At 43.4% G+C, this 26,223-nt stretch overlaps 2 pseudogenes; both read left to right on the top strand.

Annotated features, from left to right (window-relative positions):
- The first annotated feature begins 1,863 nt into the window (after positions 1-1,863).
- LOC109463436 lies at positions 1,864-15,488 on the top strand (annotated as a pseudogene).
- Positions 15,489-21,469: 5,981 nt separating this feature from the next.
- LOC109463435 overlaps positions 21,470-26,223 on the top strand; it is an 11,256-nt pseudogene continuing 6,502 nt past the window's right edge.

Here is a 26,223-nt window from a genome sequence, read left to right as displayed (position 1 = left end):
GACCGCCGCCATCGCTACCATGCCGCCCGACCCGCCAGCCCGCTACCCGGCCAAACCGACTCGACCCCTGACAGCCGCCATGCTACCCGACACACCAGACCGCCGCTCCGAATCCGGCCACACCGACGAAGAACCCGTCGACGCTACCCCTACGTGCCACGACCTCTTTTGTATCCAGCCGTGCTCCCGTGGACCAGGCTTGCCATGAACTTGCCATTTGTCTCAGACATGCAACCCTGCCCAAGACCGTCAAGACCGTGCCATGCCGTCACCTTCCGGCCCGAGCGGACCGTGCCACGTCGCCGCGTCCCGACCGCCGACTGCCTGCGGAACCCAGCCCGCCGACTCCAGGCAGCCCTCGTGTCGCAGACGACCGACCCCATCATGAGTAGGAACTGACTTTCTAACATGACGTGACTGCCTGCTAGATCTTTGCTGCGAACTCTGAGTACTGTATCTCTACCCACAGAACTTTCTAAGACCTATGAACTCTTGTGGTGTTGACTTGTTGTTGCACAATATGTGATATTTTCTATGTTTGCCCTTGCTCGCACGCCTACGGGAAGCGACCAAGCCGCATTGAGCCTGTGCATTTTTGTGTTACTTGCGAAATATGATGCTTGCCTAGTAAAAAGTCTACGGGACGACACTGCAAGGAAGATCATTTTTGCATTCCTGGATCACACTGTAGCTGTGTGGCGGTCCGGAAGTCCCCATGCTAGGGAGTACGCGAGGAAATGCGAACTTTGCCGAACAACTACAGTGGGACATCCGAAAGTACTCCCTACAGAACTCCCTAACATGGGATACATATGTTAACAATAGTTGTAAATGTGTCTATGAGAATTGATGAGCCAACATATTTCAGAAGAATCTATTGTGAAATAGAACAATGGATTTGTAAACAGATTGGATTATGTAACGTATTTAGCATGAGTAGCTTGCAGGTGAGGGCACCTACTTAAGTAAGGGGGGGAGGAATGTAACAATGTGTATTGTTAGTTTTAAAGCATTTGTATTCTCGCCGGTTCTATCCCCTCCCTTGGGCGGTGCCGCGGTCACCTGTTCGAACACGTGCAAGCGCACGTGCCAACGTCGTGTTCGAACAGGTGATCTATACCGGTACCGTTCGAGGGAAGGGGCTCTAGAACCGGCCGGTTACAGATTGAATAAATGAGTTGAGATAAAGCCATTGACGAGTTCAGACGTGCGTCCTTTTTCGTCCTGTTACAAATGTATGGCACTATATCTTCGTGCAAGAAAGTATGTTTTTGGCGACGTCTCAGGGAGGAGCCTAATGGTACAGTATTGTGCGCAGTTTGCAAGAATTCTAGGAATGGTACAGGCATTTTGTCCACAGTAATGTCTCTGACCCACATCTATGCCCACATTCCTGGAAACCCTTGGGAAGACCTCTCTGCCCCGGATGGCCCTACTTTCTGTGACCCCGGGGCTCGTTCACTATACACTCAGGGGAGGAGTGCATTGTATCTGTCTTGACTTAACAAACACCAAGTCTTCCTCAAAATCATGAAATGATGGCAGTGCCATGCAAACAATAACACTAATACAATAACAGCAACCACCGTCGCCGTGGAAATTTATGTTTTCATTGCCGGTCTTTTTAAATAAGGATCTTTTTGAATAAGGATAACCTGGTATCTAATAATATTCTTTATTATTTAGCTAGGATATATAAATCTACTGTAACGTTCAGGATTTCTTGTCATCGCCATCAAAATCGACCACTTCCGACTACTTGCAAATAATGACAGACATTACCTGGCGATAAAAAGTTTTCTTCCTTCTTCAGGTGAACAGGTGTACCTGACTACGCATGACAACTGGGCCTTTTATAAGGTTCGTTCGTCAGGACCCATGACTGGTACCAACGTGAAAGAGACTTGCGATGCGGTGGGGATGACATATCCGTGCCTCTGGTCAGGTACTGCTGGGTGTTCCGACCACTGGTGGACCTCAGACTGCATCACGTATGTCGGTACCGGTGGTAACCCCTGTGTCACCCACTGGGTCCTCTCCAGTAAACTGTGTGGAACCGCTGACCCCTGGCAGTGCCAGCCCCTTGATGACACCTTTGTGTACATCCCTGGCTGGCACAGTGATGACAGCGCCTACGGAGTGGACTACGAGACTCACACCGGCGGCCTGCAGGGATCGAACTACAACAACATGTACGCCCTGTGTGCAGGTGAGGCTGCAGCCTCGATATCGTTACACATAACACAGATAAATCCATTTATTTTCGTCTTACGCTCTTGAGAAGTATAACATGTAGTTGACCGGACTTCTAGTACTGAATCCATAACATAGGTTCCATAACTAATACATGTATATATGATATGTTTACAACTAATACATGTATATTGATGATTAATGGTTCGAAAGGTTTTTAACTTGAATGCACACTCCTGATATGTGTAATAGTGATCTTTCATCATAATACACATGGTGACAATGGTTTTATTTTAAGTTTCAATTTACTTATAAAATAAATAAATCTGAATCATCTAAACATCCCATTTCCAGTCTCTACTACATGTGCGGCCTCCCCATGTGTACACGGAACCTGTACTGGTGGTGACGAAGGCTACATCTGTACCTGTGAGAGCGGCTGGACAGGACGCAACTGTGACGGTCAGTATTTAATTGTTGAATTGTAACAAAATAGAAAATATTACATTTTAAAGAAGTTATGTTTATGACATACAGCAGTCGGGAGACACAAAACGCTGCCAATCAATTGTGTACAAAATGGTGACATCATACATTTTCAAAAGCTTTCTGAGTAACTTCATGATGAAGCACCAAAGACTGGATAGTTGTATATCTTTATTCTGGTTTCACTTTACTTGATATTCAGTTTTATTTCTACCAGACATCGATGACTGCTTGTCCTCCCCATGTGTACACGGAACCTGTACTGACGACGTGGCGAGTTACACCTGTAGCTGTGAGAACGGCTGGGAAGGACAGAACTGTGATCGAAGTAAGTACTTCATTCTTTCATGAAACATAAACCTGCACTGTTCAGTTACTGACATTTAGGAAAATATATGTTTATATCAAACTGTCATTGTGGTTGTATAGATAGAAAGAACCAGAAGAAGAAAAGGGAAGTACATTCTATATGAGACTGTGTAATACTTGGCGTTCAATTACCAGTTATCGACGACTGTGCGTCCTCCCCATGTGCACACGGAACTTGTACTGACGGCGTGGCGAGTTACACCTGTACCTGTGAGAACGGCTGGACAGGGAACAACTGTGATCAAGGTCGGTGTTTTGTCTTTGAAAACTACACTGGTAAATTGATAGCAACACTAGGACAGTATATATGTAGCATGAGCTCCTATGCGTATGGTTTGACTCATTGGATGAAACATTGTATGAAAATAAAGTACATTCTGTAGTTTTCATCCTCCGAACAATGTGAACCGTTGCTATTTTTTCTTTCAGACATTGACGAGTGCGCGAGCAATCCTTGCTGGCTGGGAGGAACCTGCCTGGATCACGTGAACGGCTACAGCTGTGTGTGTCCTAAAGATACCACCGGAATGAACTGTGAAACTGGTAATATTAGACCTCTTTATCATGATATCCATTGTTTGTACAGCATCATTTTTTCTTTAATTTTCATCATAATTTTCATGTTTGTGCTGAGTTTTTTTTTTACCCTTTACTAGCATCTTTTTTCCATCCGCCGTTTTTTTTTTGGGGGGGGGGAGGTTATGATGCGTCCATCCGTTAAAACTGACCATGAACGGGTAACGAACTTTTAATTCTAGTGCGATGGTAGAGGGGGTGCATTGTCCTGAAACGATAGCAAGATTAAGAAAATGGTTAATGCTTGTGAAGGTGAACCAATTTCATCTTAGCTTTGACATTGATAGGCCATTATGTTTTAGTATAGATAATTAAATATATATTTACCTTTCTCGTTAACAAATTGTAGGGGTTTTTGCTGGAGAATGTTACCAGTTCTCCTCCACCGCCGCTGCCCACCCTGACGCGGCCCGAGCCTGCCAGGCCCAGAGCGGACACCTGGTGGATGTGAAGGACGGGCAGCAGCAAACTTTCCTCGCGGACGCGATCGCGGCTTCCACCGGAGCCTCCAGCTGGCTCGCCTACAAAACTGCACCGGCGGTGTTTCTCAACAGCAACGGGGCTCCTTTCTCTGGTATGAAGAGTTGACATTTCAGATTTATCAACTAAGAGAAATCGTTAAAATGCATACAATGCTTGAAAGGCACACTAAATGTTATCAAAACACACACGCACAAACAACACGTTTAAACCGCTGTAACTGAAAGTGGTCCTTACATCTGGTTGAATATTACTTTCAACTAATATTTTGTTGCTTGTATTTGATTTTAATTAGTATTAATCACGTTCTGTTGCGTGACGTAGCCCACCGAAAACCAGTTTCTTTAAAAGCTACTTATATTCTGACGTTTTGATGAACATTAGACAATTCAATCATTTTTATGATAGTGCCTCTTAACAACCTAAGCATCGCGATCGATCAATTTGAACATTAATAATGATGACTTTATGTCACGTTCTTGCCCGGAGACTCCTCCCCAGTCCCCCTGCAGTGGTCTGCAAACAAGCCTGCTGTTCCATGTGACCTTTGTGTCCTCCTGGACAGCACGGACAGCTTCCTGGGCAACATAGTGCCGTGCACGGAACAGCACAACTACATCTGCCAGGACGGTAAGATGTGTTTTCTGAACCTAATCGTAGTCTAGTAAAATTCTAACTACAGATATCAAGTAGAACAAATGACACACTGACACACTGTAACAGAAATGGCACTTCGACAACGACCAGGACTGAACGAATATCGTAACCAGAAACCAACCCACGACAGTTATGCCATTAAGCATCTGGATGCCAACAAGAATGAGATTGAAAATAACGATTATGGTAATGATGACATCATGAACTAAGAGATAAAAGTCGGCAAGCACAAGCCGGATCACGGTTTTAATAGTAAAGGCCCCTGACATCCAAACATTTCTTGTTAGGAGCATCTTTGATGCCATGTGCAGATGCCATTGGTTTACGTCTCAGGGGCCTATATCTTTGACTCATGCGCAGTTTAAAAACCTTGAATCAGCTCATTGCAAACTGACTGTTGCAAATCTCTCCCTCATTCCAGCCCTGACGCTGTGCGGACAGAACATCTGTCAGAACGGCGGAATCTGCACCTCCTGCTTCGGAGACTCCGCCGCCTTCTGCCAGTGTCCTGCCGGGTACGACGGCAAGACTTGTGAGATAAGTACGTACGTCAAGACATTACGTTTCCCCAGAATCGCACCGTTGACTTCAATGGATTCTGAAAATGATCGCACTGACCAGATAACTACAATCGGCTGGATCAATACTACAACAAGTCTTCACGTTACAAACAGCTATGTACCACCTCAGAATCATTATCCTATAATGTCCAGAACGCAAGATATCAAAACCGGAAGTTCTGCTGCAGTACTAAGGAAAGCTCCAAGGGCACCCAAAATATAACCATTTCTTAGAAAGGTCAATACCTCACAACATTCATAAAAATCAATTCACTTCTTGAGCTATTGTGGTAAACCACATACAAACAAGCACATATATATTCTTGCCAACAGACATTGACGAGTGCGCCTCCAACCCGTGCCAAAATGGCGGGAGTTGTCATGACGACGTGAACTCCTACCACTGCGCCTGCCCAACCGGTTACCAAGGAGACCACTGCGAGTCAGGTTTGTGTGAAAAAAGATATCTAGGACTCAAATTACGATTTACTTTGCCGATGTTCTGTAACTCCTCATCAGCCGCCTGAATTGGCTGTAGTACTGCTGATTGCCGCAGGGTGGCGCTATATAGCAAGGATGCGCTCTTACACGTAACTAAGTCGCTACATTATTTCTCCTCGTTCCTGACTGGAGTAGACTCAGACAAGTTTGTGATCTCATCTTAGCCGTAAAGCCACTGAAAGAGGGGGGGCGCGCAGGGCCATTTTACGCCCGACAAGTTAGTAGATTTGTACGGGGAAACGTTTGTACAACGGTACCCTTAACAGTTTTGAACATTATGGCAAATGCAAACTTTCTGACATATTTCAACCGCCGTAACGTTTTCTTCCATTTTCTCTGTTTTATTCAGACACAGACTGGTGTTCCCAAGTCCAGTGTCCTCTCGGGTTTGTATGCCAGGACTTTACGTTCTACTTCCTGTGCGCCCGTGAGTACAGTTTTATTCTACTTTGATATCACAGTATCAAATCTTGCTGTTGGTAACATCGCTCTGAAACAATATTATCTGTGTCCTTGAAAACAATAATATTTATTCATCATTATTTCTTCATATTTTCTAATTCTTTTATTCTTTATATTTATCTATTTTTTTTAATTCAATTTATTATATAAAGAAGTGATATGGTATAAAGGCCTACATCTTATTAATACTGATTTATTATTCCATTGATTTTTCACTGGAAATTTAAAGTCAGATTCAAGGTTTTTTTTCGCGAAATACTCGAACGACGGCATAGAAGAATAATCATAAATGTTTGATTGGTTTATTCATAATTCTATGTGTGGCCTATCCTTTTTAGTTTCGTAAGAAATATTAGATACCTATTTTATACACATACTGGCAAGTACAATACTCAGTTATTATATTTTAGTTATTACCTCAGAAAGAAAAGTTGTCTACAATGGTATGATTAATAATATCCCCCTGTGAACACTGTGTGCACCTAGACCCCTCTCCCGTCGCCCGCGGGTTCCCGTACCAGTGCAGCAGCGCCTCCTGTCCGGACGGCATGTACTGCACCCAGGAGGGCGTGGCAGCCTTCTCCTGCAGGCCTGAGGAGTGACGTCATGACCAAACCCTCCCACGTGACAATGGCTGCCTACCTGCGAGCCTTGAAAGTTTTCTGAGTTTTTTCTTTGGTCTGATCTAGTCTAAGTAGATTTCCACGACTTCATACCTTTGCCAAATGATGTTAACCTTTATGACTGATAAATTAAAGATTATTCCCCATGATATTATACAAATAAGAATATTTGCATGAGTTGCATCAGTTGATCATATTCTCCAACCAATAACAGTTTATCTTAACAAAGAAGGTCATTGCAGCATTTCCTAAAAAAATATGTAAATGGACCCAAATTTGAATGAGATATGTTTAATAATGTTCAGCTTCACTTAACTTTTAAATGCCCAAAATACAAAGTATGAAAACAATCCATCTAGCTGTTATCTTGTTGACCAACAGACAGAATGACAGAATTACAAACTCAGCTGAAAATATAACCTTGGCGAAGGTAAATTTAGAAATAGTAGATATTAGATTCAATAAAATGCAGCAAAAATCATATTCTATAGTTTCTGTCCATTTTTTTTACTCATTTAATACTGCAGTGTCGAGTGTACATGTTCGGACTTTGTTTGGACTTTGCATCTTGATATGATTTAAAGAAAAGAATTATTGCATGTGAAAACACCTCATATAGCTGTGTGCCATTTAGCTATAGACGTTTGTGGAGCTAGGAGACACATTTGTATCTTTTGAAGTACGCTAACTAGTGTCATAATAGAACGAACCGTCCAACAGTTGACACACGGACGTCAGGAGTCCAAAGTTCAAAGTCCACGCGTATCCAGAACCGTGCTTGGGGCAAATATATAATTCGTGGATACGCAGAGACTATCCAGAACCGTGCCTGATCCTAACCCTTAAGCCCATTTAAGCATAGAACCAAATAGGCATAGAACTAGATGATGATCATGATGACTAGATGAGCACGGTTCTGGATATGATAGACACTATCCATGGCCAATCCCCTGTACTCGTGTCATATTAGTCGGCCGGTCGGCCGTTCACCCCAAAGTAGTACCTCCGTCTGTATAAACATCGCCGTTACCGGGTCTGGTTCGTGCAGGGGATCAGCAGGTTTCTATGGGAGAGATTGGAGAGATTACAACATGTACCCGCTACCATTGCCACGTGTGTTGTATATGTATTTGGTTACAGCATGTACTTTATACGCCGTTCACTTAACTACATACCAAATAGACTATCCAGAATCGGGCCTGATCCTTACACTAACCCATTCAGGCACTGAAAAAAGGGAACTGTTCTGGATACGATATACATGTCGGCTATATTCAACCATTTTACTCTGTTATATCAATCGAGGTCGTTGACCCCAAGTAGCGCCTACGTCTTCGTGCAGGGGATCAAGAGTTTTCAACGGAAGAGTTTGGAGAGATTAAAACATGTACCCGCTGCCATTGCCAGGTGTGCTGTATATGTATATGGTTACAGCATGTACTTCATACGCCGTTCACGTAACTACATACCGAAGAGACTATCTAGAATCGTGTCTGAATCTAACCCTAACCCATTCAGGCACTGGACTAGATGGGCAGGGTTCTGGGCCTTTCTGGCTATCCACAGGGTGCTATCCAACCTCCTGTACTCTGTCATATCAATCGGCCGGCAGAACGTTCACCCTAAGTAGCACCTCCATCTTCGTGCAAGGGATTAAGAGTTTTCAAGAGTTTGCAGAGATTAAAACACGCACAGCGCGCAAAACACGAACCCGCTACTATTGCCAAGTGTGCTGTATGTGGTTACGGCATGCAGTATTACGGCATATAATCATTAACTACAAGGCAATGGCCGAGTGTAATTTGGACTCCACCACTGTACAATTGACCTATCTTATGATATGCTTTGATTAGGACGTTGCATTGCTCACATAGTGACATACCTAATGCGAAAAAAAGCTAGGGTAGTATTCTCAAATGCAGTGGAATGTAACAGTTAAAGCATGAATGTTTGAGGGAGTGTGAGAGGTCTAAATGTTGCTGGCATCAACCAGACTGTCGTTACTATGACATCAACTCAACAAACCCGTCCCCACAACACCGCCCGTTCCCAGGTATGCTTCATGCCAGGATTACTGAGTCAGATTAACCGTTAATGCACCAGTTAGGAGAGATTAAAACACGCACAGCGCGCAAAACACGAACCCACTACTATTGCCAAGTGTGCCGTATGTGATTACGGCATGCAGTATTACGGCATATACTTATTAACTACAAGGCAATGGCCGATTGTAATTTGGACTTTACCACTGTACAATTGACGCATCTGAAGACATGCTTTCATTAGGACGTTTCTTTGCTTACATAGTGACATACCTATTCCTTATAAAGTTTGGGTAACATTGTAAAATGCTGTACTATCTATCTGTAAAGACATGAATACTTTTTGGCCGCAAGTGAGAGGTCTAAATGTCATTGGCATCAACCAGACTGTCGTTAGTATGACGTCAGCTCAACACACCCGTCCCCACAACACTACTACTATTGCCAAGTGTGCTGTATGTGGTTAAGGCATGCAGTATTGCGGCATATAATTGTTAACTACAAGGCAATGGCCGATTGTAATTTGGACTCCACCACTGCACAATTGACGCATCTGAAAACATGCTTTTATTAGGACATTTCTTTGCTCACACAGTGACATACCTATTCGTAATAAAGGTAGGGTAACATTCTCAAATGCAGTGGTATGTAACAGTGAATGGCATGAATGTTTGAGGGTGTGTGAGAAGTATAAATATTGTTGGCATCAACCAGGCTGTCGTTACTATGGCGTCAGCTGAACACACCCGTCCCCACAACACCGCCCGTTCCCAGGTATGCTTCATGCCAAGATTACTGAGTCAGATTAACCGTTAATGCACCAGTTAGGAGAGATTAAAACACGCACAGCGCGCAAAACACGAACCTGCTACTATTGCCAAGTGTGCCATATGGGGTTACGGCATGCAGTATTGCGGCATATACTTATTAACTACAAGGCAATGGCCGATTGTCATTTGGACTTTGAAACAGTACAATTGACGTTACATGTATCTTAAGATATGCTTTTATTAGGAAGCTTCTTTGCTCACATACTGACATACCTATTGGTAATAAAGGTAGGGCAGCATTCTCAAATGCAGTGATATGTAACAGTGAATGGCATGAATGTTTGAGGGTGTGTGAGTGGTCTAAATGTCATTGGCATCAACCAGGCTGTCGTTACTATGGCGTCAGCTCAACACACCCGTCCTCACAACACCGCCCGTTCCCAGGTATGCTTCATGCCAGGATTACTGAGTCAGATTAACCGTTAATGCACCAGTTAGGAGTCCAGGATGTGGCGCGGAATTCACGACGTCATACCTAGGCCTGCACCAATCAGCGCCCTGTATCCGCGTGTCTGATTATAACACCTCCGTCCTGCAGAAGTAGCGCCACAGTCGAGCTCAGCTCTACAGACGGGCAGGATGTGGAAACTGCTGTTGATCGCGGCTGTAGTCGCCTGGCCGGCCTCGGCACAAAGTAGGTGTACAATTTGTGTTAGTAGCTATTTCGGGGAAGGATAGGGCCGGATACTCGCCCAGGTAGGCACAGTTTAGATATGCAGGCGTGTATATTACTGGGGTCTGTTGTGTCAAAAACCGTGCTTTATCCAAACATGCTCAGGCACATGCACGGTTGTGGATTGTCAACGGGTATCCAGAACCATGCCTGGGGGAAACCTATATTTTTGGATACATGGGGACTATCTAGAACTTTGTCTGATCCTAACGCTAACCAAATCATGTTTTGAATTAGAAAGGCGTAGTTCTGGATACGAGATATGTTTACACACGAGATAGCGGATATATGAGTCCTGGCGGTTAAAGATTAATAAAGGGTTAATGCCCCGACCAGAGGTGTATAAGGTGAGATAATCCCTGGTCGGGTGCGATAACCACCGAATAAACCACCGAGAGAAACGAGGTGGTTTATGAGGTGGTTATCGCACCTGGCCAGGGATTGTATCACCATATACACCTAGGATTAGGCGGGGCATTAACGTTATTATCATATAGCCTATCCAACTGACACAGTTATTTTTTATGAACTTTAAATTCTTGTATTGCCGACGAAAGCTCTTACATTCTATGTTAAGTGATACAAAAATAAATAAAAAACAGATCATCTAGGCAATCATCTGCGGTGGAACAGTACCACTTTAAGTGTGGGTGTCAAATAATAGGTTTAGTCTTTTTCTGTTTTACGTTTTAAAATCTGAATCTCTCTCTTTATATATATATATATATATATATATATATATATATATATATATATATATATATATAGTGTGTGTGTGTGTGTGTGTGTGTGTGTGTGTGTGTGTGTGTGTGTGTGTGTGTGTGTGTGTGTGGGTGTAAGTGTGTGTATGTATGTGCGTATATGTGTGTGTGTGTGTGTGTGTGTGTGTGTGTGTGTGTGTTTGTGTGTGTGTGTGGTGTTTTTGTCATCATCATCATCAAAATAATCTACTCTACATTCTAACTACTTGAAAAAACTTGACATAAGCTGGTGATAACAAATTTTCTTCCTTCATCAGGCGAACAGGTGTACCTGACCACGCAAGACACCTGGGCCTTTTATAAGGTTCGTGTGAACGGATCGATGACTAATCCTAACGTGAAATCCACTTGTACCGCTGCGGGGATGAGATATCCGTGCTACCTGTCAGGTGCTGCTGGGTGTACCTCCCTCCTGGACCTCAGGCTGCATCACGTATGTCGGTACCGGTAGGTACCCCTGTGACACCCTCTGGACCCTCTCCAGTAAACTGTGTGGAAACACTGACCCCGAGCAGTGCCAGCCCCTTGATGACATCTTTGTGTACATCTCTGGCTGGGTGAGTGGTGACAGCGCCTTCGGAGTGGACTACGACACACACACCGACAACCTGCAGGGAGCGTACTACAACAACATGTACGCCCTGTGTGCAGGTGAGGCTACAGCCTTGATATCGTTATTACACAAGGCAGATAAATTCATGCATTTTCCTCTAACTTTCTTGGCAACTATAACATGTACATCTAGTAGCAAATCACATATATTGAAAAGGACTTCTAATACTAGTTGTAGAGCAAGGCTCTAAAAGCAAGATATTGTTGATTATCCCTTTCAAATGCTTTAACCTGAATGTAATGACAATGGCATAAATATAAATCGGACTTGGATTTATGTTTATATGATTTCTGTTCATGTTTCTGTTCATGTTTATGTTTTGGTGTCTTATAAGCCCATATGGACAAAAGTCGCAAGACACGTAAATGAAAATTCATTAATTCATTTATATAATGCACATGATATAACAAATGTAAATTTCCGCAGACTTCATGTTGCATTGCCACATCTGTAACATGCCAGGTGAGTAAAGTAAATCTGAATCATCTGAACCTCCCATTTCCAGTCGCTACTACATGTGCGACCTCCCCGTGCGGTGCACACGGAACCTGTACTGCTGGTGACCAAGGCTACACCTGTACCTGTGAGAGCGGCTGGGCAGGACGCAACTGTGACCAAGGTTAGTATTTGGTTGTTAAATTGTAACAAAAGAGATGATATTACATTTTAAAGAAGTTATTTTTATTACGTAAAGCAGTCGGGTGAGACACAAACGCTGCCAATCAAATGTGTACAAAATGATGACATCATACATTTTCAGCAGCTTTCTGAGTAACTTCATGAGGAAGCACTAAAGACTGGATATTCTGTTTTTATTTTACTTGACAATCAGTTTTATTTCTACCAGATATCAATGAGTGCTTGTCCTCCCCATGTGCACACGGAACCTGTACTGACGGCGTGGCGAGTTACACCTGTAGCTGTGAGAACGGCTGGGGAGGAAACAACTGTGATCAAGGTCGGTGTTTCTTCTTTGAAAACTACACTGGTAAATTGACATCAACAGTTGTATCATAAGCGGCCATGCTTATATGGTGAGTATGGTTCTAAATATTGGATGAGTACGAGTTGTTGTTTTTTTATCTTTCAGACATTGACGAGTGCGCGAGCAATCCTTGTCAGCTGGGAGGAACCTGCCTGGATCACGTGAACGGCTACAGCTGTGTCTGTCCTAAAGATGCTACCGGAAAGAACTGTGAAACTGGTAATATTAGAATTTTTTATCAATTACTTGTATGGCAACATTTCCTTTTCTTTCAGTGGAACAGCACCTCAGCGAATACCAAGATTTGGGGCGATTCTTGACTGGCATTCATCCATACTTTTTTGTGCCAGTTTTTATTGTTTTATGCTATATTTGTATACATGCTAATACATGTTTGTCAGAGAAATACTGACAAACATATAACCCTATATGGGAGGGGATGGCCTGAGATGCTAGCAGATCAATGCAAGAGTTGAAATGGTGTGACTGGTGTTGATACTTACATGTTAGAGTCAACCACTTTCAACTTAGTTTTACACATTTTGGCAAAATAAAGTACACGTAGTGAAACGGCTGTTCACTTTTTTTTACAAATCGCAGTAGCCTTTGCTGGAGAGTGTTACCAGTTCTCCACCACCGCCGCTGCCCACCCTGACGCGGCCCGAGCCTGCCAGGCCCAGAGCGGACACCTGGTGGATGTGAAGGACGGGCAGCAGCAAACTTTCCTCGCGGACGCGATCGCGGCTGCCACCGGAGCCTCCACCTGGCTCGCCTACAAAACAGCGCCAGTGGTACCAGAGTTTCTCGACAGCAACGGGGCTTCTATCTCAGGTATGAAGGACTACTATTTCAAATTGGAGATCAATATTCACTATTTCAATTTGAAATTGATCATAATTTATATTTCGGACATTTGTTCACCACCAGGCCCCCTGCAGTGGTCTACAGCTGAACCGGCTGCGCACTGTGAGCTGTGCGTCCTTCTGGACAGCTCGGACAGCTTCCTGGGCAAGACAGCACCGTGCACGGAACAGCACAACTACGTCTGTCAGGACGGTAACACAATTTTTGTGTGCTTTCTGCACCTACACCATTGATATTCTAAGTAGAAGAATGCTTAGAACGACAAATGATGCATTGACCATTGACCAAAATGGCACCTTGAAAAAAGACAATGACAAAAGAAAAGACGATGACAAAAGTATGGCGATCTCATACCTTCATGACATGTTTAGTGCTTTCGCAAATCTTATGCATGGTGATGACCACCAGCTCATTACAAAATTATTGCTGAAAACCGTTTCTTCATTCCAGTCCTGACGCCATGCGGACAGAACGTGTGTCAGAACGGCGGAAACTGCACCTCCTGCTTCGGAGACTCCGCCGTCTTCTGCGAGTGTCCTGCCGGGATTGAAGGGAAGACCTGTGAGATAAGTGAGTACTTTAAGGCTCAGAGTTTCCCAAGAATCGCACTGTCAATGGATTCTCTCTTCTTTGAAAAATAGAAATTTTGTCCAAAACATGCAAATAGAGTTAAACCTGACGATAGTGACCAGAATAGGACGAAAATGGTCAAAGTACACTGATAACCACTTTGGACTGGAATTTTAAAGCTATACCAAATCTCCACGTGGCCGATAGCTAGTGTCAACCAAAAATCATGACAATAGCATGTCCAAATAACGAGACATCAAAAGAAACAAGAAACTTTATGCTACAGTACCATGAAAAGCTGGTATGGAGTCCAAAATCTAATTTTAAATTGATGGGTCAAGACCTACCAGCCTACCAGATTCTTGAGTTATCATGTCTAACCACATCCAAACAAACAAACAAACAAACAAACAAACAAACAGACAGACAGACGTTATCAAAAACATGACCTTCTAGGCAAACGGAATAACCTAATTGTTATTGTTAATATGCCACCAGACATTGACGAGTGCGCCTCCAACCCGTGCCAAAATGGCGGGAGTTGCCATGACGACGTGAACTCCTACCACTGCGTCTGCCCAACCGGCTACCATGGAGACCACTGCGAGTCAGGTTAGTAACTTTTGTGGCTAGATCGGATTTTAAAAGGACTTACTCCGGCCACTTGTGTGAAGTAACATCAACTCCGCCATCTTGGGGAGGGCGAGTGTACTCGGGAGGCTACATACCAGCAGGCAAACCGGAGCTGCCAGTACCAATTAGTCTGCATCCTGCGAAGTACAAGTCTACCCCTCTACGCATCATACAAGCAGCGGGCCCCAATTGAAAAGGGGCCCCCGCCGGTGAGTGTATTTCCTCTCAAAAAGCACCGTTTCTTTTTGTGGTGTCTTGCATAATTTGGAACTGACACACTCCTCTAGAAGCTTGCTGGCAGTTTCTCTCCAACTTGGTTACAGTGACCTGGGAACTCCTGTGACCAGAGAGCTTCAGCCGTGGTTCAGGTCCACACAACAGCAGGCAACTAAAGCAGTCAGGCCAAGTCTGTATCCTGCGAGGTTCAAGTTCACCCCTCTACGCATCATACAAGCAGCGGGCCCCAATTGAAAAGGGGCCCCCGCCGGTGAGTGTATTTCCTCACAAAAAGCACCTTTTCTCAACCTGGATGCATTGTTGAAGCTGATACACTCCCCTGGAAGCTTGCTGGCAGTTTTTCTCCAATCTGTCCACAGTTGAACTCCTGTGAGCCCTTGCTGTGGTCAACACCTGTGCGGAACGAACAAGTCTGCATCCAGCTAGAGTCAGGTCGACAACCAGTGAGTGCATTGTCCTGGTGATCAAGTCTGTACCAGGCCATGATGTCAACACCATCTGAACTACAGATAAGGATTGAAAATATCTTACTTGCTTTTGAGAGTCAGCAAGACAATTTCCCCTGGCAGGTAGATAGAGTTAGAGAGGTCTTGCCAGCTGACTATGTTATAGCGTGTGAAGCCCTCAAGCCCGTACGTTCCACTTTGTATATGCAAGCTAAAGAAAATCTTCTGAACGAGTATAAGTGTGAGTCATGTTGTCTGGTTAACAGAAGGCGAGGGCAGTCTCAAATTTCTCTGTTAGTTAAGGACTGTGTAGCCTTAAGTAACTTTGTCAAATTTGGAAGGTATTCAAAGGCTTTAGCTGAATGTGTAAAGATGCAGCAGTCTTCTGTGGCCTCTGATAGTGAGTATGACAACATTGTTGAGGGCACAGATGGGTCCGAAACAGTTCCTAAGCACATAACAGAGGATGTGGAAAGTAGACCTCAAGTACGTGCAGAGCCCAGCCCACCCCTTCTCCCAACGGTCTCCGAATCTGAAACAGTTCCCAAGCTAAGGAGAGGAGATGTAGAGGTTAGAGCTGATGTACGAGCAGAGCTCAGTCCACCTCTTCCCCCACGAGTCTCCGATGCTTCAACTCAACTCTCAGATTCCTCGGTGCCCTTGTCTGAAACTATTGTGGCAGAATTAAATGATATAACAACTACCTTAGCCTCAATACAAGAGGGTCTGTTCTACAAACATCCTGAGCACATACTGACCAAAGAGTTGAAGAGACTACAGGAGGAGAATGCATCGCTGAAGGAAGCGATTCGCCTCCTCTGCAATGACCGACAAGAATCCTCCATGTCTAGGGCTACAGAGGGAAGCAAGGTAAGCAGAGAGTGCAGACATGACGCTACTACTAGCATTGGCACCTGGTCTCTTGCGGGCAAAGGTCTCCCTTCAACTAGACAGCAGCATCACACCTCGCCTGGCCTTCAGCTAAGCAACAGGTACCAATCGCTTGGTGACCTCCTAGACACAGAAGTTGAGTCTGTTGAAGGCAGTGTTGATGAAGTGCGGAGTCCTGCCCACATACAGAGAAGAAGAAGAGCTGAGACACAGACACGACGTCCCGCGCGGACCAAGTACCCAACTCGTCAGCCTGACACGGAGCGCTTTAGTGCTCACAGCCCTCCAAGGTCTGCTAGGCCACCGGATTTGAGTCGCTCTGATAGGATCACACAGTCACATGCGGGTCGGCGATCCAGTCGCTATCAGTCCCTGAAACAGCCGGATGTTGTTATTCTGGCGGATTCCATGACCAAAGACTTAAATCCGAGAAGAATGTCGAAAAGCACAGGGAAAGTTGTCACATGTAGAACACATCGAGGGGCTCGTTTAGAGCATATGGATAAATGGGCTGAGACTGATCTAGCTGAAACCCGACCGCACACGCTTATTCTCCATGTTGGCACAAACAATCTCCACGAAGACCTGTCGTCTATAATAAACAAGTTTGAGTCGTTAGGAAATAGAATGTCTGCGCGATGCACGAAAGTCTGTTTTTCCAGCATAGTAGCGAGAGAAGGAGTCACTATCAAGGTAAACAGAGTAAACCAACACTTGGCATCCCTGTGCACCAGAAAAGGATGGGGCTTTGTGGACAATAAGAGTATAGAAACGCATTATCTGTACGATGGCACTCATCTTTCTGCTAAAGGAACGTCTCTCCTCGCATCACATCTTAACAATTATATCAGGCAGGTTTTTCAGGAGGCTGTATTCAGCAAGAGAACCCGTTGGAGCAGCGTCCAAGGGAGACTACTCCAACTCAGCAGAGAGAACCATTACTAACGCAAGGTGACAAACCCTCATGTGAGGGTCGTCTCCCTGATACTGCTGTTAGCTCTTCTAATCTAAGTAATAATAACGTACTCCCTTTGAATCTTGAAAGTCGCAGCAAACTTAGCAATGTAAGGAGTAGCCACTGTATTCTGTACATGAATGGTCGAAGCATACGCAATAAACTGGTGAAATTCCAAAATCTTGCTGCATCCATTGATGCTTCAATCGTAGCCGTCACTGAGACTTGGCTAACCCCAGATGTCAAGGATGAAGAAATACTCCCTCATCACTATATGGTCCATCGCAAGGACAGGTATACTGTGACCCCAGGTAAAACTGGGGGTGGCATTCTTTTAGCATTTTGTAAGAGCAATCGATCCAGAAGGAGGCCTGAGCTTGAACCTGACGATGAAATCTTGGTCTGTGAATTACATACAGAAAAACAGGCAAAGATTGGCATCATCCTCTGTTACAGACCACCCTCCGGTGATGTCATTGCTTTTTCTAACAACTTGCGGCACGTACTCAGTCTTGTTGATAGAGAATACAACCAAATTATACTGTTAGGGGACCTAAATCTCCCAAACATAGATTGGGTTAACTTGAGTAGCAATGTGTTTGTAGAGAACCAGGTTTGTGATGCATTGAATGATTTCTCACTAACACAAATCAATGATGTTACCTCAAATATCCATGATCACTTCTTGGATGTCATACTGACCAATGTACCTGAAAAATGCTCTAAAGTTGAAAAGGTAATATTTGCTTTTCCCACTGATCATACTATTCTACAGTTCGATTTGAATGTCCGTACAGCTTGCCAAGATACAAATATGACAAGATATGTTTATAATTATAGAAAATGTAACTTTAATAACTTACGACAACATCTAAGACGTGTTTCTGTTTCTCATGTCTTTGCTGGCACAGACAATATTGACACTTGTTTGGATAAGTGGTCGCAATGCTTGTACAGGGCGGTGGAGGACAATGTTCCGAGAGTCACTATCAAGAAATCTCACTCCATGCCATGGTTTGACGGTGAGGTTCGTCACCTAAGAAACCAAAAACTAACTATGTGGCGCAAGGCAAAGAAAACAGATCTCCCAGCCCACTGGTCGAATTTCAGAAAGTTAAGAAACTGCTTACAGGAAATCATAGATCGCAAATACAAACTGTTTCTTGAAAATCTCGGATCTCTAGTCAAAAAGAACCCAAAAAAGTTTTGGACTTTTTTCAAAAACAAAACGAAATCTCGTTGCCTACCTCAAGCTCTGAAGTACAAGCATAATCTTGGAACGACATCACAAGAAAAGGCAAACCTGTTTAACCAGTTCTTTTACTCTGTTTTCACTTCTCCTGCGGTAAATCAGCCTCTCCCGGAAATCTGTGCCTTCCGTCATCCCTTCCTGGGCAATATTGATTTTACAGTTGAGGAAGTTCTGGACGTCTTACTTACCTTAGACTGTACAAAAGCTGTTGGTCCAGATTCTATATCCCCGGTGATTCTACGAGAAGGCGCGCATGTCATAGCCCCTCAACTCACTACAATCTTCAACAAAAGCATCCAAACTGGCAAAGTTCCAGCAAAATGGAAAGAAGCCAACATTTGTCCTGTCTTTAAGAAAGGTGATAGAGAACTTGTTGAAAACTATAGGCCCATATCTTTATTAAGTATTGTGAGCAAGGTAATGGAGCGTTGTGTTTTTAATAAAATCTTCCCCCACCTCCAAGCACAAATACATCCCCTCCAACATGGCTTTATAAAGGGAAGATCCACTGCAACCCAACTTCTAGAAACCTTTCAGACTATTGGGACAATCCTCGACCACAGCGGCCAGGTAGATATAATATACCTGGATTTTTCTAAAGCTTTTGATAGCATTCCGCATCACCTTCTTATACATAAACTCAGAACATTTGGCTTTCATTCTAATCTACTTGACTGGTTCTCCGACTATCTGTCTAATCGTAGACAGCGAGTAGTCGTTGAAGGAGTTTTCTCGGAATGGCTCCCTGTTATGTCTGGGGTCCCACAAGGCTCCATTTTGGGACCTTTACTTTTCTTATTATATATTAATGACTTACCGTCTTCTACAGAATGCCCTATGGCTCTGTACGCAGATGATTCCAAATGTTTTAAACAAATAACTTCGCCTTCTGATAGTATTTCTCTCCAACGAGATATTGACAGCATGGTCGACTGGACCTACACTTGGAAGATGAAATTCAATACCTCTAAATGTAAAGTTCTCACAATCTCTAGGTCTAAAATGCCGGTGTCCCATGTATACAAAATGGAGGGTCATGTGCTCTCCTCAGTCACAGAATTCAGTGACCTTGGAGTATCTATCTCCCACCTCCTGTCTTGGAAGAACCACATTAAATGTATCACGTCCAGGGCGAACTCAACCCTTGGTTTTATTAAAAGGTCTGTTGGTCACCGTGCCCCAGTTAACGTCAAAAAAACTCTATATGTAACCCTTGTTAGGCCAAAACTTGAATACTGTTCGATGATCTGGTCCCCTCACAATCATAACCTAATCACTACAATTGAAAAAGTCCAGAGACGTGCCACAAAATATATTCTTAACGACTATACATCGGATTACAGGGAACGACTGATTAACTGCTCTCTCTTACCTCTTTCCTATCGCAGAGAACTACTTGACCTATCCTTCCTGTTTAAATGTTTTCTAGGCCATTATGAAATAGATATTCAGCACTACATAACTTACCCTCACACTTCATTAAGATCTAGTTCTCAGGCCAAGCTTCAACCCAAAAAATGCCTCACTACTACTTATAAAAATTTCTTCTTCCAAAGAGTTGTTCCCATTTGGAACGCCTTACCCCTTAATATTAGACTTTTAAAATTATGCCCCACAGCCTCTCCAACCACCTTTAAGAAATTAATCCTAGTCTACTATCTCTCTCTTACCAACAACAGATTCGATCCCAACAATATATGCACCTGGCTTACTCAATGTCCTTGTCGCAAGTGTTCTCCATTCTAATCACCCCAATCAGATATCTTGTTATCATTATTATGATTTATTTATCACTCATTTGAATTATTTTGCTATGTACCTTTTCAAATCAAATGTTGTTACTAATTGATATTATTATTATTATTATCACTATTATCATCGTTATTGTTTTCATTTGCTGTTTTTCCTCATACTGCTGCTGACCTGTTATGTATCATTTATTACTTATCGAATGATTTATTATTTATCGTTGGCTCGCCGTTCTATTTACTTCAAAGTTCATTACATGATTTGTTTATTCTTTGTCACCACCCTTGTAAATAGTGTTGTTATGATTTCTGTTATTGTTTATTTTGTTTATTATCTATGTAATCCTTATCAGTTTATATTGGTGGGGGCATTAAAAAGGAGTGTTCCTGTTTCCCCCAACCTTTTTACATGTTGTTGTAAATAAAGCTGAAATAAATAAATAAATAAATAAATAGACAGAAGGTCGACAACAAATGTTCAATGTTTCATTGTCCGTTACAGAACTTAGTGGAGTACATGTAGTTTTAGTATCTGTAAATGTACTGTATATTTAACATTCAGATATAGTGGCAACATGTTTGTTATTAACGTCTGTTAGTTATGAATGTTGTTTGTTTTCCCATTGTTCTGTAAGGTAGAGGTAGTTTTTAGAGGTTTTCCAACTTTTGCATCTCAGTTTCTACAATAAAGTGCGTGTCGTATTTACTGGTCACCATCGCTTTCATTTTTCCATGTTGTTCCTTTTTTACTAACCTCGTTGTCTGATCTCCCTTATGCAAATCAGCACACGCAACATGGTGCGATCACAATCTTGACAAATTTGTCCTCTTTTCCTTATTACAAAGTATATTTATAAATTAGCACTTTGAACATTGTGTGCAGACTTTGACTATTGTATGTTGTATTCCATGTTATCTTGAAAGTTCATCTGTGTTGGTAAAAGTTATTATGAAGTAAGTTTAAAGTGCAATTTCCAACACAACAAATTGGACTCACCCAAATTTTCGACTGCTCACGGAGTCACGTGTGTTATCTGCGTGACGTCACGGAAGCGGTGGATTGCTCATTCCTTGACAAAGACTGGAGTTGTACAGTCGAAAATTTGGGTGAGTCCAATTTGTTGTGTTGGAAATTGCACTTTAAACTTACTTCATAATGTATTCCATGTTGTTCCTTTTTACTAATCTCGTTGTCTTATCTCCCTTATGCAAGTCAGCACATGCACACATGGTGCGATCACAATCTTGACAAATTTGTCCTCTTTTCCTTATTAAGTTAATTCATAAACTAGTATTTTGAACATTGTGTACAGACAATTGCCCCCTTGATCACAGATACAACAAAATACGTAATATGTTGTTTGTCTTTATCGTTATTGTCGACGTTTTATATAATTATGTTGTCTGATTTGTCTATGCAAATGAGCACATGCAACATTCCCGCATACTTTTCTTTGTTTCGTAATCAAGTAAAACCCATCGGACCGGTTTCATCCACCCACCCAGTCCCAATATAAGCTCGACCCTGACTGCTCTGTTACTCAGTACTGACTCTGCAGCCGTGAGGATCTGTGTCGTCGTCAAAACATCGTGCAGTACTTTGGAGCTTCTGTGCAACTTGGTAAGTGCTGACTGTGATTTCATTTTCCTGCATTAAATTGTGACGACGAACTTCTGACATCTTCTTCGTTATAGGTTAAACTTCTAATCCTGTTTACAATACGCATTTGTCAGTATACGTGCCATACACTGTACACGATTAGAAGTTTCATTGATCTGATATATTGAATTCGAATTTTTACATTACTTCTGTAGGTTAACGTTAGACCAGCATGGCGGCCAGACCTGAATCTCATCAGAAACAAGAAGGGGGAGAGAGTGGACACGGAGAGCAGGATTCTCCGCGTGCACACAAGTGCAGGCGATGCGACAAGGAGTTTAGTTATCTGAGTCATCTCAAGCAACACATGCGGATGCACACAGGTGAGAAACCTTATCAGTGTGAAAAATGCGACAAGCGCTTCAGTCATCTGAGTAATCTGACGACTCACATGCGGACTCACACAGGTGAGAACCAGTACCGGTGCGAGGAGTGCGGCAGGTGTTTTGTTATTCTGGGTCATCTCGAGCAACATATCAGAAGTCACACGGGCGAGAAACCGTACAGGTGTGAGGTTTGCGGCAAGCAGTTCAGTCAGCTTGGTGTACTGAACAGACACGCGCGGACTCACACGGGTGACAAACCGTACGGATGTGAGGAATGCGGCAAGCAGTTCAGCAGAGTGGATGCACTGAAAACCCACATAAGAAGCCACGCTGGTGAGAAACCGTACAGATGTGAGGAGTGCAGCAAGCAGTTCAGCGACCTGTGCCATTTGAAGCAACACATGAAATCTCACACAGGTGAGAAACCGTACAGATGCGAAGAATGCAGCAAGCAGTTTAGTCAGCTGTCGAATCTAAAGAAACACATGCGGACTCACACTGGTGAGAAACCCTTCAGATGTGAGGAGTGCAGCAGTCGGTTCAGTCAGCTGAGTCATCTGAAGTATCACATAAGAACTCACACCGGTGAGAAACCCTACAGATGTGAGGAGTGTGGCAGACAGTTCACCACAGGAGGCAATTTAAAGAGACACGTGCGGACTCACAGAGCGGAGAAACCGAACATGTCCTAAAAATACAACAGAAGCTTTCGTCAGAGTACCAACTTAAAAACTCACACCCACGAAAGTACGCCGATGTCGTTGCAAAGATGGGCTCGTTTAAATGTCCTGACTGTCTGATCTCATCGTGTTATTGTTATTCTTTTGCAAAACGGACCCGGGGGGTCAGTAGTCCTTGCTGTTTGATTTCATTGTGTTATTCATTTTCACGTGGAATCGCATTTTTTTTCTCCCAGTATTGCACTCTCTACACCACCCCACTGTCAAGTTAACAATAGGGGCGATTTCATATCACGATCGATGCATGCTCCTTTCTCCTGTTCATTAGAGCTGGAAGTAAAATGTGTAAAATGCGACAGTGTAGTATTTAGACAATAGTTACATGGTAGGACACCGACAGGAGGACAATAAAACTTCAAGGTTTCATTGTCCGTCTGTTACAGAACTTAGTGAACTACATGTAGTTTTAGTATCTGCAAATATACTGTATATTTAACATTTAGATATAGGCGCAACATATTTGTTATTAACGTATGTTCGTTACGAATTTTGTTTGTTTTCCGATTGTTCTGTGAGGTACAGGTAGTTTTTAGAGGTTTGCCAACTTTTTGCCTCTCAGTTTCTACAATAAAGTACGTTGTGTGTCGTATTTATTGGTTACCATCGCTTTCATTATTTCCATGGTGTACCTTTTTACTAAACTCGTTGTCTAATCTCCCTCATGCAAATCAGCACACGCAACATGGCAGGATCACAATCTTGACAAAAATTTCCTCTTTTTCTTATTACAAAGGTCATTCATATACTAGTACTTTCAACATTGTGTGCAGACTTTGAACATTGTATGCAGACAATTGCCCCTTTGATCACAGATACAACAAAAGACGTAATACGTTCTTGACTTTATCTTTATTGTCGAAGTTTTATATAATGATGTTGTCTGATTTCCCCTATGCAAATAAGCACATTCAACATTCCCACATACTTTTCTTTGTTTCGTAATCAAGTAAAGCCTACCGGACCAGTTTTATCCACCCACCCAGTCCCTATATAAACGCACCCCCGACTGCTCTGTTTCTGTCAGTACTGACTCTGCAGCCGTGAGGATCTGTGTCGCCGTGAAAACATCGTGCAGTACTTTGGAGCGTCCGAGGTTCTTGGTAAGAGTCGACTATGATTTGGTTTATCCTGTGCATTATCTATGATTACTGCCATGCGGTACCTTGTTGTAGGCTAAATTTTAAACATAAATTAAACTGACGTAAAATGTATACAAGATTCTCAATTCCTTTACGGTGCACACCCCAGTTCTTCGGCGACAGGGGTCCACGATAGTCCGTTGTAAAAAAGTGACGAAAGGGTTTTGAGGGTCCAAGTTTGAGGTGACATTTCTCATAAACTGCCACGAAGTATCATTAAACATTAACATGGCTGAAGAGTGTAAGAAATGGTGATTTTGGGGTGAAAATTTCTTTTGGCTCCGAACCTTACTTCCAGGTATCCTTGCGCGCCAAGTGTAATCCGCCCGTTTGACCTAGTTTTCGCTCTGCGGCTTCGTAGGGGTGGATTTGCAACCCCTCGCGCCGTGCGTGACTGTTTAGAAAATTACAGTACTAGAATTTTCTTTATAATTTACTCGGGTATAGTCAAGGCTTGGGTCTTTCTGCCAGCATCAGTCATTTCTGCCGGAAATTTTTTTTGTGGGATTATCCTACGCGAAAATTCGCAATTTTGGGCATTAATTTTGGAGTGAAAATAATGTTTTTTCCGTTGATTTTACAAAACTTAAAAAGGTTGAAGAAACCAAACTCAGCTTGTCTTGTAGCTGAAGAGATACCCTTTCGTCCCATATACAGTTATTCTCCTTCCGAATTATTCCACGCCAGAGACGGTCGCTAGATTCGAGGGTGTGCAGCTTCGAATAGAGGCCCCAAATAAACTGGGGTGTGCCCCCTTTACATATATGACATATTATACTTTACAATGTTCCTGCAGGCTTACGGGTTTCACCATCGATATCATGGCAACCGGAGCTGAATCTCATCTGAAACAAGAAGAGAGAGAGAGTGGACGTGGAGAACAGGAATCTCCGCGTGCCCACAACTTGCTCAAGTGCAGCGAGTGCGACAAGGAGTTCCGTTACCTATGCCGTCTGAAGCGACACATGCTGACTCACACAGGTGAGAAACCTTATCGGTGTGAGAAATGTGGCAGAAGCTTCAGTCAGCTGGGCCATCTGACGGTTCACATGCGGACTCACACGGGTGAGAAACCGTATCAATGTGAGGAGTGCAGCAGGTGCTTCAGTACGCTGCAGCTGGTTCACCTAAGGAGGCATATCGGAACCCACACCGGTGAAAAGCCCTACAGGTGTGAGGAGTGCAGCAGGCATTTCAGTCAGCTGGGTGATCTAAAGAGACACATTCGGGCTCACACGGGTGAGAAACCGTATCAATGTGAGGAATGCAGCAGGTGCTTCAGTACGCTGGTTCACCTGAGGAGGCATATCAGAACCCACACCGGTGAAAAGCCCTACAGGTGTGAGGAGTGCAGCAGGCAGTTCAGTAAGCTGTATGATCTAAAGAGACACATGCGGACTCACACGGGTGAAAAACCTTACCGATGTGAGGAGTGCAGCAGGCAGTTCAGTCAGCTGAGTCATCTGAAGAGTCACATGCGGACTCACACAGGTGAGAAACCCTACAGGTGTGAGGAGTGCAGCAGGCAGTTCAGTCAGCTGAGACATATGAAGGAACACATGCGGACTCACACTGGTGAGAAACCCTACATGTGTGAGGAGTGCAGCAGGCAGTTCAATCAACTGGTTCATCTGAAGGAACACATGAGGACTCACACTGGCGAGAAACCCTACAGGTGTGAGGAGTGCGGCAAGCAGTTTTGTAGACTGAGTGATCTAAAGACACACATTCGGACTCGCACGGGTGAGAAACCGTACAAGTGTAAAGCGTGCAGCGGGCAGTTCAGTCAGTCAGGTGATTTAAAGAGGCACATGCGAACTCACACTGGTGAGAAACCCTACAGGTGTGATGAGTGCAGCAAGCAGTTTAGTAGACTGAGTAATCTAAAGAGACACATTCGGACTCACACGGGCGAGAAACCGTTTAAGTGTAAAGAATGCTGCGAGCAATT

The sequence above is a fragment of the Branchiostoma belcheri genome, unplaced genomic scaffold (assembly GCF_001625305.1).
Source record: "Branchiostoma belcheri isolate BF01 breed outbred unplaced genomic scaffold, Haploidv18h27 scaffold126, whole genome shotgun sequence".
NCBI classification, from domain to species: Eukaryota; Metazoa; Chordata; class Leptocardii; order Amphioxiformes; family Branchiostomatidae; genus Branchiostoma; species Branchiostoma belcheri.
The sequence above is the reverse complement of the archived record's forward strand: the minus strand, read 5'-3'. Positions and strand labels throughout refer to the sequence as shown.